Below are 12,754 nucleotides of genomic sequence, written 5' to 3'. Positions count from 1 at the left end.
CATGACATAGAAACCAAGAGTGACGTATCTGAAGCTGAAACCTATCTAGGAATGAGAGGGAAACTGGCAGGAAGGTTGGAAGTTACATTTGCATTGACAGATGAGCTTCAAGACAGTGGCTGGGACTCTGACTGGTTAGTGGATACTTCCCAGCAAGAGTGGAAAGTGAGGCTACATAACACCAAACCTTCCAAAATAAACAGCAGTGATCTTCTGGGAAATATCAGTATATTTCCTCTCCTCCCTATTGATGTTCTTTGGGAGGGTCAGAAGTGGGCACAGGCAGGGGGCAAAGTGTTAGTCAGATATCCAGGCAAGAAGCCATTTAGAGGAGAGATTTTAGCTGAAGGGCCTGGATCTACTGTTTATGTATTATTAGAAGGAACAGATAATCCGCTTTGTTTTCCACTCCACAGGCTGTCTCCGATTTGATCCATAGGAAGACCAGAGAAAAGTGGTTACATGATGGAAAGAATGACGGAAGGTCGAAAGAGCTGCGGAGAGCAAGGCCTTTGATGTATTACAAGCCTGGACTTGTTTCTAAAGAACTTTAGAATGGACTTTCTAATGAACTTTTTTAGTTAAAGACTGAAACACCTTCTCAGTGACAGAAATGGGAGGTGTTGCTTTCAAGGAAAATTAATGTTTAGAATGAGTTTAGTAATGAAGAGATTTTGTATGTAGTCTGAGAAAAAAAAAGGGCAGAATGTGTTGCGTTTGTTTCAATATGATTTTTTTTTTTATTAATCAGACTTACGATACATGGGACATAACATTACATTACATTACACAATAGTGGTTGGTCATAGAGATATTGTCTGTTTTTGGCTTCAGTAGATTTCTCAAACAAATGCTGTTTTATACAATGGGGGTAAATATCATTGTTGTATTGTTACAGTTTTCAACAGGCTATTGTCTCTATTGGTACAGTACACAAGAAAGAGATTTAGTTGTTTGAGGTCTTTTTTTCAGCTCTCAAACTGAAAGAATGACTGTTAGATTACTGTCAGGTGCGGGCTTGATTAGACAATGGGTACATAGAAACAGTTTTCAACAGTCCATTGTTTCTACAGCTACAGTAAACAGGCATGTTTTCTGTTGTTTGGTAGCTATGACAAACAGCCTGACACATAAAAGGGGGTGAGTAGGGACACAGACACACACACACCATCATGCTTTGAAGATCAGAAGCTGCCACTCATGATACAAGAACACTGCCTGGTGTCCAAGAAGCATATTTGCCAATGGAGATCACGAACATACAGTAACAGAAGATAAGAAACCTTTAAGTGTATTTGTACTGATATAGACTATAGGCTGTTCATTTGATAGGCATTTTGCTTGTTATAGAGATCTATCAGTCTTGTATTGTATTCCTAATATTGTAATAGTTTTGTATGTACAGCATCTTTGTATAGTAAAAGCACAATTTACACACTGCAGAAATCTCAGCTTCCTTGCTTATACCACAGAGGAACCTTGCTAGATAGACGCAAGCAAAACATTAGGATATATCAAGCTGTGCTGCTTTGTCACCTTGAGCTTCTTCAGCATCTGAAAAAAAAAGCCTGGAGAGCTGGTATATGAACATATATCGAAGCATCAGGCCAATCACAATGTTGATTGTGATGGCTGTCAGCTGGCTGTGAATGAGAGGAGGAGCACGGTAAAAATTGATGCGCGGCATAAGCCCGCTCAGAAAAAATAAAAATAAAATGTATAGTTTGATGCAATTTAAATGTTAGTGGTACACCTTTTATATTTTTTTTTCAGTATTTGTACTATTTTCCCTTGGAGGGATTATGGGAAGGTATTAAGCAGCTTTATAATATCTAAAACAGAGAAGCAGCATAAGTACAGAGTATTGTGTAAAGTGATTGGATTGAAAAGGATTAAAAACATTTGGGACTTTATATGAGGCATAGGACAGGATAGACCATAGCCTCCATCCCTGAATAGACAAAACTAACTAAGAAGGATATTTGGGACTTTATATGAAGCATGTGATAAACGTGAATACCAAGTATGTCTGACATGTAGTTTATAATAGTATAACCGCTATATATCAATGTGAACAAGGAATGATCTATGTATAAAACAAATAGGTTTATTCCATAAGATGTAATACAAACAAGCATAATAGCATAATAAATGATACATAAAATAACAGACTCATTTGATCCATGTGCATAAATTGTAGAGCCATATATCATAACAACAGCATAATACAATATAGGGTATGAGATGTTCATTGGGATGTAAACATGTAGATAGCATCCAATTGCTCGACGTGTTTTGTGGAATAACGCCACTCATCAGGAGCAGATGCATTGTAAAAATCTAAAATTGGTAATAGATAATGATAATTAACAATGGGTCTCAGCATGGGAGAGGGGGTACAAATAAGAGATTAGTGGAAACCCATCCCGCTATGGTCAAGTCGGAATTTGAGTATGTGACGAGGGCCGAGGTCCAGCCGAGGTGATCATCTGTCCCCGGAGCTGAGGTGGTATAACCCAAGGCATAAGCTGACAACCCATCGAGGAACAAATTTACCAAGGAATGAGCCCATGGAAGAGGGGTGATGTAGATAACATCACCATAAACCGTAAATAGATAAAATTATATATATATATATATATATATATATATATATATATATATATAATTGGACAAAGCAAAATGTAATGTATCCGGTAAGTATGTGGGTTACGGACCAAAAACGGTTCCCAGTAATAGTGAAAAGTGAGAGCAAAAAAGTATACAATATGAAACTGAATATGCGTTTAAGAGTTACAAGAGTGACACAATAGATCCATAAAGCAAGAAAAGGAAAAAGGGCTAAAATCAAACCTACAGTGTGAAAGAATAGAAAAGTCAAATTTATACCATAGAGTCTAGGTCAGTGTACTAGACTAAAAATGCATAGTGTCCACACAACCAGCCACAAGGAGTGATAGAACACACTGAGGGAAGTATAACTGCTCAAAGACAGCCAATGGGTAACCACCAATGTCACGCCGGCACGTGAGGGGAGAGACGCCATCATCTGAGTGGGAATATCCGCCAGGCACTTGGCGCTAGTGCTCCTTGTGGAAAACGCAGATGGAAGTACTCAGCGTTGGCGCACTGACATCAGCAAAACTGACGTCATGTGCAAGACGCTGGGGGTGTGGCTTCGACGCACAGCGGAGCACTGGCCCGAACCCTTACATCTCAAAGAGGCGCAGAGGGAAGGGAAAGGTGTCTGGTGTGCGTCGTAGCTCCCGAGACTGTGGACATCCGGGAATCAACCACCCACATCACTACCAGATAACCATAGCAAGACCACATCCAAAAAGGGTGGGACTCAATATAGTAGAACAGACTACAATCTAATAAACCTATCCCATGTTAAACACACCAAAGGGGAAGATTGATGAAAAAGGGGTCTACATCTGTACTAATGCTAAATGATATGGGAAAATAATAGAATGTATATACTGTAGAAATAAAAAAAACAAGTATGCAAAATATTATTAAAATGATTATATTAAAATTTAAGGAGCCGATATATGGTAAAAAAAAAAAACCTGTAGCTAGTATATAAAAAAAAAAGAATTTTTTTTTTATTTGTCCACAAACATACCTTCATATTCACATGAGGCTATTTCCAATACTATTAGATTAGTATCCACAAGATGGCGCTGATCAGAGAAATTCCCCTCTGTGGTATGTCAAATTAGTTTATTCAAATCAGTTTATTCAAATTACTTTGAATTAATTTGTGTAAATTTGTGTAAATTCTAAATGGTTGGCTTTTTTATAATGGTGTTGACAGAGTGTGCGTATTGGCATCTCTAGAGGAAAAATTTGCGCTATAGATTTGTCCATTTTGGAGGAGTCTCACCAATAGCAACCATCTGATATGTATATAAGCAAGCTGGAAGCGGCATGAGGTCACTTACTGAAGATGCCATTTATGGCAAAACGTATGTCGGAGCAGAGGATTCGTCACTTCAGGGTCCTGATTTGTCACCCCACACCAGGCTTTACCCCTATGAGCGGGACACGGAATGCATGCTACTGCGTTAGGAACCAGCCAGATCCACACACGCTGTTTTCCCTAGTGCCAAGCAGGTGAGTGCAACCTACTACTTTTCCATTGCTTTTAAATTTTATTAAATATATTACACTATGAGACTTTCTCTCTCGTCTCCCATGGAGTAAATTTTTATGGTCTAGCTTCATCTGGAGGGTCCATTGGAGCGGAGTGGTGTTGGCAGTGAGAATCAATTTGTTATTCCAAATGCGCAATTTGACCTACCTTAAAAAGAGGTCAAACACCTGTGGTGAGTTGCCACCTTTCCATTGAACACCTGTGGTGAGTTGCCACCTTTCCATTGAACACCTGTGGTGGAAGAACTAGAAGCTTCATTTAAAAGTATTTTTTGGGTGTTGGGAACACTATCACTAATGGACTTTTTAGCTTGATATATGTTCAACAATATATGTTTTTTTTGCAGTGATATATGTTCATGATTTTGGTTCATGTTATATACTGTATATTCACTTGTATATGCTTAGTGCCACCTTTTATATATTTTTTCTGACTTTTTTTTCACACACACAGAGTATTGTGTGAATTGTTATCATGTAGGTCCAGTGCTTACATTTTCTTCTCTGATGTTTTCAGGAACCTGGCTGTCTTTTCAGGGTTCAGGCATTTGGCCCCTGCAAAGGGATATGTGACAGTGATATCCCAGGAGGCTGTGGAAGCAGGTACATATCATTCTCGCATAGGCAAGAATGATGGCGGGTGGACTAAAAAATAAAAAAATAAAAAAATAAACAAAACAAAAAAAATCAGCATTTTAACCACTTCAATATTGGGCACTTTAACCCCCTTCCTAGTACAATTTTCAGCAATTGTCGCAATGGGAATGACAATTGCGCGGTCATGCAACACTGTACTCATACGAAAATGTTTGTTTTAATAGAGGCTTTCTTTTGGTGATATTTAATCACCACTGTTTTTTTTTTTTTTTTTGCTAAGCAAACAAAGACAGAAAATTTTGAAAAAAACAAAAAAAAAAAATTTTTTCTTAGTTTCTGTTATATAATTTTTCAAGTAAGCAATTTTTTTCCTACACTGATGTGTGCTGATGAGGCTGCACTGATGGGCACTGATAGGCTGCACTGATGGGCACTGATTAGGCGGAACTGATGGCCACTGATGAGGAAGCACCGATGAGGCTGCACTGTTATGTGGCACTGATGGGCACTGATAGGCAGCACTGATGGGAACTGATAGGCGGCACTAATGGGCACTGATAAACGACATTGAAGGGCACTGATAGGTGGCACTGATGGGCACTGATAGGCATAACTGATGGGCACTGATAGGCGGAACTGATAGGCAGCACTGATGGGTAATTATTGGCAGCACTGATGGGTACTGATTGGCAGCACTGATGGGCACTGAGAGGCAGCACTGATGGGCACCGAAGAGCAGAACTGATTGGCACTGTTGGGGTTAAACTGATCATCAGGACACTGATGATCAGTGCTCTGATTACCAATGTAGATGTCCCCATCACACTTGCCAGTTACCAGCTCTCCTCTCCTCATGCTGTGAGGAAAAGAATGCAGATAACTGGCAAGCTTGTTTACATGTGCTCAGCTGTGATTGTACACAGCTGATCACATTTTTAAAGGGCCGCTCTGATTGGCCCTTTACACTGATCTGTGATCAGCTGTGTCTTTGAAGGACAGAGACAGACAGAGCTTTCTTTTGGTGGTATTTAATCACCACTGGGTTTTTGAAAATTTTGAAACCTTTTTTTTTTCTCATGCCGCATACACACGACTGGTTTTGCCGTTGGAATAAACTCCGAAAGTTTCTTCAACGGAACTCCGACAAAATTCCGCTCAAGTGGTCTTGCATACACACGGTCACACCAAAGTTCAACTGTCCAGACCTAGGTGACGTATAACACGTACAACGGGACTAGAAAAAGGAAGTTCAATAGCCAGTAGCCAATAGCTTCCGTCTCGTACTTGCTTCAGAGCATGGGTCATTTTTGGTCCGTCGGAATAACATACAGATGATCGGTTTTCCTGATAGAAATTGGTTGTGTCTGAAATATTTAGAACATGTTCCATTTCTAGGTCCATCAGAATTTTTGAAAAAAAAAAGTCCGATAAGACATACACACGATCGGAATAGACGATGAAAAGCTTCCGTCTGACTTTTTCTGTCGGACATTCCACTCGTGAGTACGCAGCTTAAGTTTCTGTTCTAAAATTTTGCATATACTGTAAGTAATCTCTTTTCTTCACTAATGTGTGCTGATAGGCTGCACTGATGGGCACTGATGAGGCAGCACTGATGAGGCAGCACTGATAGGCAGCACTGATAGAGGGCACTGATAGGCAGCACTGATGAACACCAATGAGGAGGTACTGGTAAGCGGCACTGATGAAAAACTGATAGGCAGCACTTATTAGCACTGATAGGTGGCACTGATAGGAACTGATGAGCACTGATAGGCTGCACTGATAGGCTGCACTGATGGGCACTGATTGGCTGTGGATGTGATTGGACACAGCTGATCACATGGTAAAGGGCCGCTGTGATTGGCCCTTTACCTGCTCTGTGGTCAGCTGTGTCCACTTTAAGGTAATAAAAATGCAAATTCTTAGCCCTCCTTGGATCCCTTCCTCAGGCTTTTGTACAATGCACACTCACTGCTAATGTCCTCTAGACTTTTTCAGAAACTTCCTGTCTACATACTCCAGTGGTGGCTGCCCATAATTGTGTGGGGTGGGCTTTCTGACAGTTGTGTAACATGCCTTTGCAATGTGTGCCCACTCTATAACTAAATGTGCTGGAATACGGATCACTAAGTATTATTTTAATGAAAGCTTCAGATTTAAAAAGATTGAATACCACTTCTGCAATTACATTATTGTGTTAAAACTTTTATTATATTTCAGTGATTGGACTTGGATATACTTTCAGAGGAGCATATCTCTACGCAGCATGGACAATGAGAGTTCTTAGTTTCTTCAGTTTCCACAGCAAACTCTTTACATACATGATGTATATGTAGAAAATGAATGGTTGGAATTGTCGCCTACAACTACAAAGTATATAGTTTCGGCAGAAAACAATTAGTGATGAAATACTGATACATTAGAATCGCCACTGTGTCTAGTTAACACACAGTCCTTCTTCACAGGACCTTTCGGCATTTTTTTGATGAAATGTCACACACCAAACATCCGATATTTCTACTTCCAAAAAGACCACACCAATTTTGCAGACACAATTTTGATATACCAGTCTTGGCATTGCTTTCACAGTATTTTTGCCCCCAATAACTCTTTAAATATTTGGTGAGGCATTAATTTACTGGTATCTAATAATTATACTCTACTTTGCTGGCATTATTTGAATGTTCCAGGGTGAGTTAAAAGCCTACATGAGCAGTTATTGGGTAGAACTGACATATGCAAACTAGTAACTGTAAGGCATCTTTCACATGAAGGATCGATCAGTACCACCTATCAGTTTTTCAGGCGGACCTGATCGAAGGGGCCATTTACCTCTATGGACCAGCAGGTGTAAGAGGACTTGAGTCCGTTTACACCCACCTACCACTGGTCCAATCCGATCCGCTAAAAAAAAGAAGATGATCCATCCACCTCCATCTAGGCAGATCGGATTGGAGGGCAGTTGGGTGTAAACATTTACTTCCAGCTGCCTATAGAGCAGAACAGGCTCTGTCCATGTCTACTCTGCATAATCTGAGTGAACATGGAGGTGTCATCCACCTGCTCTTCTCCAATCCTCAGGGGATCAGCAGACAGATCCCCTGATGATCTCAACAGAGTCTTCCCTGTATAAAATGGGCCTAACAGTTACCATTCAAGGCACGTCATAAATGTAACTGTTCTGGGAAGCATTTAGATTAGTGTGTTTATTTCCATTTTAAGATGCCTAACATTTCTACTGTAGAGGATTTTTTTTATATTTAGGATTGTTTTGAGTAACAGCAGGTTGTGCACAATGTGGGGTCAGATTTTTATTTATAGATTGGCACTTTATTTCAGTAGCATCTTTTTACTACAGCACAATTAATGATGCTGTTATATATCAATTCATGTACAGTTATGTCTCACATAATATGTAGGAGGTCATTTTAAGTGTCTTAACAATGTTGGAAACATTTTCACTCAGTACAGATTGGTTAATGTTTCTTTAAATGGTGTTCATAATTGCTTCCATATTTGTCTATTTAAATAATAGACAACACTTGCATCTGAAATGTTGATTTTACAAAGATCAGAAGTCCTAATTACTCTGAGCTGCAAACAGTTTTTCTTTTTTAATGCATAGACATAAGGTTTTGCCTATCATTCCATTGGCCACATTGCTGGACACATAAACTTTTCTTTTTAACTTGCTTGAATTAAACATTGCTGCATTTCTCACGAGTCTTTCATATCTTACACCCTGCCTATATGACAGCTAATGCCGCATACACACGAGCGGAATGTCCAACAGAAAAAGTCCGATAGAAGCTTTTCATCGTATATTCCGATCGTGTGTGTGCCTTATCGGACTTTTTTTTTAGAAAATTCTGACGGACCTAGAAATAGAACATGTTCTAAATATTTGGGACGGAACCAATTCCTAACGGGTTAACCGCTCGTCTGTATGCTGTTCCGACGGACCAAAAACAACGCATGCTCTGAAGCAAGTACGAGATGGAAGGTATTGGCTACTGGCTATTGAACTTCCTTTTTCTAGTCCCGTCGTACGTGCTGTACGTCACCGCGTTCTTGACGGTCGGACTTTGGTTGGACTTTGGTGTGACTGTGTGTAGGCAAGACCGCTTGAATGGAATTCCGTCGGAGTTCCATCAGAGAAACCTTCAGAGTTTATTTCGACGGCAAAACCGATCGTTTTTACAGGGCATTAGTCTTGCCATTCTGTGTTTGTTATAATTGGTGCTGACATATTAAACTTGTAAATGTATCACCAATGAAAAACAGGAGCTGTCATTGCTAACCTCCTGGCTGTTATGCTGAATCTCAGGCTTTAGTACTTTCTGAGTCACTGACCATGAAAAAGTATGCAGCTAGGAAAAGTCAGAAATAAAGGGAACTAATTACCTTCATGCATGTTCTGGGTATTACCACTTTTGTAGCCAAACTGGGATACATTCTACTTTATATTTGTTCTCATTCACATAGCATAAGTTAAAAAACTGCTAAAAAATAATATAAATGCTTGTGAACAGCTATGGGATTGTGTAAATCACAACAACTACAAAATACGATTATATAGTGAATCACTCACATACTGCACACTCTCATATGCACGTGTCTCATTAGAATTCAAACCATAAATTGTGCCGCACTTCACTGATATCAATATAAACTAATATATAAAATGCACCACATTAATATCCAAAAAAAACAGTATTTAAACCATAAAGCAAAATGCCATCATATAACATAAATTAAGAAAACAAAGTCCATGAAAACATAGTCCATATATGTATTAAAGAAGTTGTGTGTCTCTTTAAGTGATTCCTTGTAGATCCACCAAAAAGTGGAGCCTGTGACATTGACGTCATCAGGTTTTCCTCTTCGGAGGTCGATGGTTACAGCAAGCAGTGAGCAAAGGAAGCTTGAGGAGACGCCTCTATTTTGGCACACTGCGCATTTAGACGTTTTATCCTGTAAGTGCAATTTATTTCAGCATATTAAACTTTTACTTAAATACTACACTATGGGAGCCCTTTTTTGTTTATATCTTTGAGTGACACGGATCTAGCAGCTTCAGACATCCATACTGGTTTTTGGGAGACCAAATTCCCTGGGCTTGGTGGGGCCGCTTAGGTGTTCATTTAAGTCGGTAAGGAGACTACATGCTCACCTTGGGTGTAAAACTATCTGGAGGAGGGATCTTTGGCTTCTGGTCTCTACAGCTACATGATAATCTACTGGCTAACCTTCTTCACTTGGATATTTTATTTTGGGACTGTGCTTCAGTTTTTTTTAAGGTCACCCTTTGGACTTTGCTTTAGTCTTTTTTTCTCAGATTTTTTTCACCATATGTATTTGAGAATTTTTATTATTATTTTTATTATCTGTTTATGGTGTTAGGTCATTGTTTATATGCCTATGAACACTTTTTGTGTGTTACATTATTCATTATATGTATATTTCATTTTTTACTGGTTTGAGCACAGTATGCATTACGCCATTAGGGGATTGGATTATAACTCCTCTGATTTTTGTTGTTGTCAGTTTCCCAATTTCTCATATAGAAACTCTGCCTTAGTCTTTATTTTCAATCTTTTTTCACCACTTCTGAATTTTGGGAAAAAAATAACATTTTTTCCTCATTCATTAATTTGGAGATTTAACCCCAGTAAATATGTAATTTACATGCCCCTTTCTTTTATAAATGAACACAGTGAACACACTTGCTAATAACTGTGTCCATTCATAACTGAAGCATAGTACACTGTTTTTACTATGCTTTAGTTTGTGAATAAAAAGGAAGCTGCTTAGCACAGAGCACTCCCCATTCATTTACTGCCCCATGCAGCTGAGGCTACAGAGAAATGCATGTGTGTTTGAGCTTTGGGGTGCACACCATATTGATGTAGGCTGTCCAAACCTATGCAGTGGACTAAAGAGCTCCTGATTGTGGATATCACATAGTTGCCAACAGTCACAAATTTTCCGGGACATTAATGGTATTTAGACCCTTGTCCCAGTCATACCGTGTTTCCTGATTTTTCGCCAGAGCTGCCGCTAGAGGCCCGGGGCTGGCACTAGTGAATTGTCTCCACTTTACAGAAGACCATCTCTTAGGCGGAAGAAACAAGAGGTGAACCCGGTGGCTGCTCCATTTCTTTTAGCAGCTGTTTCCATTGCCACCCAGGTTCTGCCTCTATTTTCTTCCCTTCGGCCTCCACAAGAGATGGTCTTCTGTAAATGGCACGGAGACCGAATCACTGATACAAAGCAGCGTGGACTAGCTGCATCTGTGGTGACAAAGTGCACTGTATCTGTAATGACGAGCTGTATCTGTGGTGAGAAGTGCACTGCATCTGTGGTGACAAGCTGTATCTGTGGTGACAAGCTACATCTGTGATGATAAGTGCGCTGCATCTGTGGTGACACAGAAAAACAAAAAAATACTGCGCTACCTATAGAAACTATCCCCCCAAAAAGCAGCAGTTAAACAGTGAGATGTGCACTAAAATAACTAATAAAAAAGAAATAACCGCGCTAAATATAAGTGAAACTTGTGAAGCAATCTCAAAGACTTCCATGAGGAAGTACATATATAAATACAAAAATGTTGAAAAATATTGAAAATTAAATTATGCAAAGTACATGGGTTAACACATGTATGTATGAATCAAACATGAGTGTCCATATGTAATATTTGCGAATAAAAATAAGTGTCCATATATAGTAACAGAAAATAAAAATGTGAAGTAATGATCTGAAATCAGTCCAAGAAAGACCCCTTGGGTGAATCCAACCAGAGTCAATGGTGTAAAAAATATGAGTGACAACCCATACAGTATCCGCAAATACCCAATAATTGCGCTTACCGCAAGGCAAGCGAACACCAGCCTGTATCACATCTTGGTGTGGAGAATCCAGATGGTACTCTTATAGGGCGTACACACGATCGGACTTTGTTCGGACATTCCGACAACAAAATCCTAGGATTTTTTCTGACGGATGTTGGCTCAAACTTGTCTTGCATACACACGGTCACACAAAGTTGTCAGAAAATCCGATCGTTCTAAACGCGGTGACTTAAAATACGTACGTCGGGACTATAAACGGTGGCCAATAGCTTTCATCTCTTTATTTATTCTGAGCATGCGTGGCACTTTGTCCGTCAGATTTGTGTACACACGATCGGAATATCGGACAACGGATTTTGTTGTCAGAAAATTTTATCTCCTGCTCTCCAACTTTGTGTGTCGGAAAATCCGATGGAAAATGTCCGATGGAGCCCACACACGGTCGGAATTTCCGACAACACGCTCCGATCGGACATTTTCCACCGAAAAATCCGACCGTGTGTACGGGACATTAGACTGTATACATCATAGCACAAGGCAAGCCAACAACAGCTTGTGTTCAGTATCAGTATACCACACCACACTCCGTGATCCACCATCAGGCAAATAATGCGCTTACCGCAAGGCAAGCCAACCACAGCTTATGTTCAATAGCAGTATGAGAGATCCATTGGCGTTCTGGACTGCTTGCGGCAGGAACCGGGGGATACAGCAGAGACTCCAAAATGACATCTCATAAGCATGTAAATAAAAAGGAACTGGCCATAGTGTAATACTGATAAAAACGATTTAATAGATAAAGGTAGAACACTCACATGAGTAGGTACAAATACAGCAAACAGCCGGCCGGCATAGCGAGCACCCGTCCACACTGAAAATGGTGATGACGACAGAGCGTCAACCTCCCGACGTACGTTTCACCACAAATGGCGTCGTTCCCCAGACATCTGTGGTGACAAGCTGCATCTGTGGTGACAAGTGACACGCTGTATCTGTGGTGACAAATGACAAGCTGTATCTGTGGTGACAAGTGACACGCTGTATCTGTGGTGACAAGTGACAAGCTGTATCTGTGGTGACAAGTGACAAGCTGTATCTGCGGTGACAAGCTGCATCTGTGATGACAAGTGACAAGCTGCATC

The sequence above is a fragment of the Aquarana catesbeiana genome, linkage group LG04, assembly GCF_042186555.1.
Source record: "Aquarana catesbeiana isolate 2022-GZ linkage group LG04, ASM4218655v1, whole genome shotgun sequence".
Taxonomy (NCBI): domain Eukaryota; kingdom Metazoa; phylum Chordata; class Amphibia; order Anura; family Ranidae; genus Aquarana; species Aquarana catesbeiana.
Note: the sequence above shows the minus strand (reverse complement) of the source record.